This window comes from Equus quagga, chromosome 12 (genome assembly GCF_021613505.1).
Source record: "Equus quagga isolate Etosha38 chromosome 12, UCLA_HA_Equagga_1.0, whole genome shotgun sequence".
NCBI lineage: Eukaryota > Metazoa > Chordata > Mammalia > Perissodactyla > Equidae > Equus > Equus quagga.
In genome coordinates, this window is record NC_060278.1 from 32723636 (window position 1) to 32729841 (window position 6206).

The window sequence follows — 6206 nt, forward strand, 5'->3', positions numbered from 1 at the left end:
TGATTGTAAAATAGGGAAAACAAATATACTAGGCAAGTGGGGTTGAATTGCCAGGCAGTGTCCAGTGACAGTTAAGTGCTGTCTGCGTGATTGTTACTTGACTGTCCTCAGATGGGTTGTGGACCGAGTTCTGAAATTCGTTTTTGGTGTACCCAGCTGCTTTGCTTCCCTTGCCCACTATGGTCTTCGTTTCCACCTAACCCACTGACAGACCACAGGTGTGGGGAGAGGCACTCGCCACTAACCCCTCCTTTAGTCCTAGCTGCACTGCTGAGGGCTCCAGCCGCTGCTTCACCTCACCTCTTACTCTGCACACTGCCTTTGCCCTTTGTGATCTTGTCTCCTCTCTCAGTTGTAACTATCACACGTGTGCTGAAAAGTCCAGGGCCCCCATCTCCAACCCCCTTCTCCCTCCTGAGCACTAGGCTGGCATAACCTGCGGCCCATTGGACTTCTCTACCAGAAGTATTAGTTTCTTGTTGCTGCTGTAACAAATGACCACAAAGTTAGTGGTTTAAAATAAAACACAACGCAAATTTATTATCTTACAGTTCTAGAGGTCGGAAGTCCAGAAGGGGTCTCTCTGGGCTAAAATCAAGGACTGCATTCCTGCTGGAGGCTCTAGGAGAGAATCTGCTTTGCCTTTTCATCTTCTAGAGGCTGCTCTCATTCCCTGGCTCATGGCCACATCTCCCTGACCTCTATTCCCAGTGTCCGGTCTTCTCTGACTCCCCGCCTCCCCCTTCCCTTCTCAGGACGCCTGTGATTACATTGGGCCCACCAGGATCAACCAGGGTAATTCATCTCAAGATCCTTAACTAATCACATCTGCCAAGTCTGTTTTTTTCTATGTAAGGTAATATATTTTCAGGTTCTGCAGAATTGAATGTGAGCATCTCTGGGGAGCTGTTATTCTGCCTACCACACAGGATGTCCCTTGGTCACTTCAAACTCATCAGGTACAAAATAAAATTCACTGTCTGATGATGGAATGAGTTGTATTGCTCATATAATTCAGGAGGCACCAATAACAACTTATCCATCATTCATTCACTGAACGAGTATTAAATGAGTACCTTTTATATGTCAGCTGCTGTGTATCACTAGTACATTGTGATAAAACAGACATGACGCCTGCCCTCATGAAGCTTACAAACCAGTGGAAGACAAAAAAAGCTAGTATAAATTTATTCATTAATCTGTAATTTAAATTGAAGGAGATAAGCCACAGTAGAGCATAATAGGGAGACTTATTTGGGGTGGTTGTTAGGAGGCAGAAACCACACCAATAATTTTAACAAAGAAAATTTAGTATAAAGAATCCTAAGTTGGTTATTGGAGGCCTAAAAAGACAGAAAGGGATGTCAAAGTATCTGAGAGGAAGTAAGTGCCAGAAGCAACACTCAACCCTGGGCCGGGGGGGGGGGGGGGGGGGGGGGGGGGGACAAAGCGGCTGGGACTTAAACATTTTTAAAGCTTGGAGGAGAGCCCTGTTGAGCTGGAATCCAAAACTCTGAAGAGAGGAGTTTGGCAAGCCGGCTGCTGGTGTCTCTGAGGGGCGCAATGATGCTGGTCCTGCACGTTTTTTAAAACTTCAAGATAGAAGTCAGCTGCCACTCCTGAAACCCCACTGCCGCTGCTGGGGTGAAGCAGCGTGGGTAGGTTCCCGGGAAAGGCGGGGAACAGGAAGGCCTTCCTTCTTTTCCTCCTGCCCGTCTCCTCCAGTACCTGGTACTGGGGAAACCTCCCAGGGAGTGGCTGGAGAGTGGAAATGTGGTTTGCAGAGTCCTGGCCCGGGCAATTAGAAAGGCACATTTGAAACTGAGAGACAGTGGCCTTGATACAACCTCCCACAAACGATTTCTTAGGCAACCTAGAGAGAGACATAAGTTGTTCAAAGCATTATAAAGGAAAATAAATTTTAATGCCTGTTGCTACCTGAGCTGTGTTGTAGAGGTGAGCTGAGTCCAGCTATGTTTTATTTATTGTTGTGTACCAAATTACCTCAGAACATAACAGCTGAAAACATTATTTTACTGTTTCTGAGGTCAGGCCTCCGAGAGCGTCTGTGCACGCTCAGGTGGATGTTTCTGGCTCAGGTCTCAGGGAGTTGCCGTTACTGAGGGCTTGACCAGGGCTGGAGGATCTGCTCCCGAGCATACTCGTGCAGCTGTTGGCAGGAAGCTTCGGGTGTTCACCACGTGGGCCTCTCTATAGGCTTCCTCATGACCTCGTGGCTACTTCTCCCAGAGCGAGTGATCCCACAGAGCATGGGAGAGTGACAGAGAAGGCAGCCACAGTGTTTTATACCCTAATCTTGGAAGTGACCTACTATCAGTCCTGCTGTATTCTGTTGGTCACACAAACCAACTCTGGAGCAATGTGGGAGGAGACTACACAGGGTGTGGATACTAGGAGGCAAGGATCATTGAAGGCTGGCTACCGCAGATGGCCACATAAAACTGTCACCTCCACTACAGTGGCTGTCAGAATGGAGCATGGCGTGTGTGTTCCAGAATACCACTGGTCTCCTCTCTGCTCTATCATGAGAAATTTTGGGAGGTCCTCCTCAGTTCCCCTCCTGCTCCCTCTGCCCCATCCTCTGCCAGATCAGTTGCCATTGGTTGACTGCACAGCTGCTTCAGTTGGATAAGTGTCAAAAGGTGGGCATGTGGATTCTGCAGTCGATCTTCAAACACTCCATTTCCTATTTCAAAATTGCCAGCTACCTGAGGAGAAAACACTTGGAAAATTCAGAGGATAAGGGTGCTTTTTACTTAGATGTTTTTAGTTATGAAGTGACTTTTTAAGCCATTGGTAATTGTACCAGCTTGTTGATGTGGCAGTGAAATGCAATTGTCTTTGATCGTAGTGGTTGCAGTAGCTGCTCAGATGGGTCATTGCAGTGGAGAATTATTCCATATTGGTGCTAAGATAGAGATTATCCTTGTTGAAATTTGGGCAATCAGCTGTCCTAGTGGCTGTCTCATTCTTAATTGGTACAATGTGATGGGGGGCGCACAATAGCATTGCATCCCAGACACCATCACCAGACCAGACGTGAGCTCGGTTAGCTGTTCAGGTCATCTGTCTGAGGCTGCATGCTGGGGCTTCCACAAGATGGGCAGATAGTTGAGTAATGTCTGTGTGAATGTGAACTGTTTCTGTCTTCTTTTCTTATGGGATGGAAAAGAATGCATTTGCCAAGTCAGCAGTTGCATACCAGATACCTGAGGCCTGATTAACCTGCCTTGGCACTGATGCCACATCTGGCACACCACCTGCGATTGGCGCTATGACTTGGTTAGATCTGCAGGAGGCTACAGTCATTCTCCAGGATCCATCCATTTTCTGCATGGGCCAGACTGGTTGTTAAATGAAGATATGACAGAGACCAGCAACCCTGCATTCTGAGGTCCTTAGTGGTAGCACTAATCTCTGCTACTCCCCTGGAAAATGATGCTGATTTTCTAACTTGGTTGGATGTGGGGGCAGGGCACAGTTTCAGAAGATCCTACTTGGCCTTCCCACAATGACTGCTCCTCCTCCACAGACCAGGGGCCCAATGTGGGCTTTAGCTGCCAAGTATATCAATTCCAATTATACACTTGGGGACTGGGGAAAGGACCCCTGGGTGGCTCGAACCACTGTGGCCCTCATAGTTCCCCACCCTAAAGGGGGGCTTGATGACACTTTGGGTGTCAGTGTCAACTCAGACCTGTGTCTAATACTCTCAAAATATCTGGTTGTTCCCTTTTCCCCAGTACAATCACTTGAAGAAATGGCCAGAGGTCTCTGGGGGAGTTGTCATGGTACAGACTTGCCACAGTGTTGCAGGGTCCTTCCTGGGGACCTGGCTGCCTCTTCAGTCAGTGGATTCTGGATCTGAAGATCTACTCACCTCTGGAGACTGGAGCAAGGGACTGTAATATTTATTAGGATAATTGCCCTCAGTCTACTCCTCCATTTTTGTTTTTGTTTTTTTCTTTAATAGGTGTTAACCGACAGCCTTGTTGGCTGCCTGACAATTTTGCCACTAACACCACTGTGTTCTATTACCTATCTCCACAACTCCCCATGATTAAGCCCTCTTGGCCATTCCTTTCCTGTTATGGTAATTGTGGCCTCCTGGCTTCTAGATGTGGTGCCACCACCAAGCCTCTCTTACTTTGAGGCCTCATCCTCCTCATGGGTGTTAATAAACCCAGCTTTGTGACCGCCTTGCCCACTGTCACCCCTGGCTGCGGAGAATAGCCCCCACTGGAGATTTTAGTGATGCTGGTGGTCCTCTCATCAGGATGTCCTTGGTGACTGTTGTGCCTTCTGGACCCTCTCATGAGACACAATCTGCTGGGTCTTCTGGCCTCATACCATGCATCTGTTCCTGTCTCTCCACCTCCCTGAGCCTTTCCATTCCTCTACCAGCTGCCAGGACACCCATACTTTTCTCCTTTGCTGAAAGTTGACCATCATTTTTTCCAGGCTTCTGAGAGCCACCCTAGCTCTGAGTTTGCCCCATCCCTTAGAGTTCTTGCAAGAGTGTTAGTTAAATCCCGTATCCTGAGAAAATGCCCCCAAGTCAGTGAGTTCTTGCTTATCCAGTCTTAAAGACCCCTTGGAATCCAATCCCGAGCCTACTCCCCTGGCTCCTGCCGGTACGTGCAGTTTTTGTACTTCTTCCCTCCCTTATCAGGCCAGCTTGTCACCAGCTGCGTTATGTTGGGATTTAACACAAGACAGGATGTGGGGGACATGTGTTATCTTGTTGGGGAGAGGCTTCTGCAGCATCTTCCAGCCCAGCAGAAGTGGTAGCTCTTAATAGAGAGGGATGGGCCATGTCTGCCTGCCCAGAGGGTGGGGGTAGGGGGAGCAGTGGGTGTGGAGAGAAGTCTGTTCAGAGGCATCCATCCAGATGACCCCGTCCCTGTCTTTTAGCATCCCAGTTTTCTCTACCAGGATGTCACCCTTTCCTCACTGACCTGCTTGGTTGAGTGTTGAAACATCTCCAGAGGCCTGTGATTCCCAGGTCTTCAGCCTGTTGTTCACTTGTCGTTGCCCTTCCCTTTTTGGTGATGGTGATCTCTTCATAAGCTACTACTGAGACCCTCTGGTTCTCACACTTAATCTTTGACCTCTGGCTCTGGCTTTCACTAACCTTCTGCAGGCTATCCCTTGACGACAAGCATTGGTGAGGCTGTGAAGATAAGGGAACCCTTGTGCACTGTTGGTGGGAGTGTAAATTGGTTCAGCCACTATAGTAAACAGAATGGAGATTCCTCAAAAAATTAGAAATAGATCTACCATCTGATCCACAACTTCCACTTCTGGGTATATATCCATAGGAGATGAAAACAGGATTTTGAAGAGATATCTGCATCCCATGGTTATTGCAGCATTGTTCACAATAGCCAAGGTATGGAAACCACCTAAGTACATGTCAACAGATGAATGGATAAAGGAGATGTGGTGTGTATCTACAATGGAAGATTATTCAGCTATGAGAAAGGAGATCCTGCCATTTGTGACGACATGGATGGACCTCATTGAGGGCGTTATGCTGAGTGAGATAAGTCAGACAGAGAAAGACAAGTACTGTATGCTATCACTTAAATGTGGAATCTAAAAGAGCCAAACTCGTAACAACAGAGAGTGGAGTGCTGTTTGGGTCCCAGAGGCAGGGGCTGAGGGAACTGGGGAGGTGTTTAAGGCACAAAGGTACAGCTAGTAGGTCACTAATGATGTGGATTAAGGCTGCCCCAGCTAGAGAAGCCCAAGGTGACCTGGCCTACATGCCAAACTATACGACCCAGTGGACTTTTTTATGCTATGAATTAGGACTGCCCCAGGGAGAGAAGCCCAGAGCATCCTCACCTGCATGCCGATCTATATGGCCAGATTCGTATCTAAAGTTATATGACCGCACAATAACCAGACCCCATCTGCACTGAAATCATTTAATGACTTTTTACATCATCTTTTTCTTTTTCTTTTTTTTTCCAGTAAAAATAAGTCACGTACCCATGCTTTATAAAATTAGCCCTAACCCTCAACTCAGGGCAGCAGCAGGAGCTCTGACTGCCCGTGGGTCCTGTCCCCACGCACCAGCTCTGACTGCCCATGGGTCCCGTCCCCATGCGGCAGCAGCAGGAGCTCTGACTGCCCATGGGTCCTGTCCCCATGCCAGCGGGGGCAGCAGCAGGAGCTCT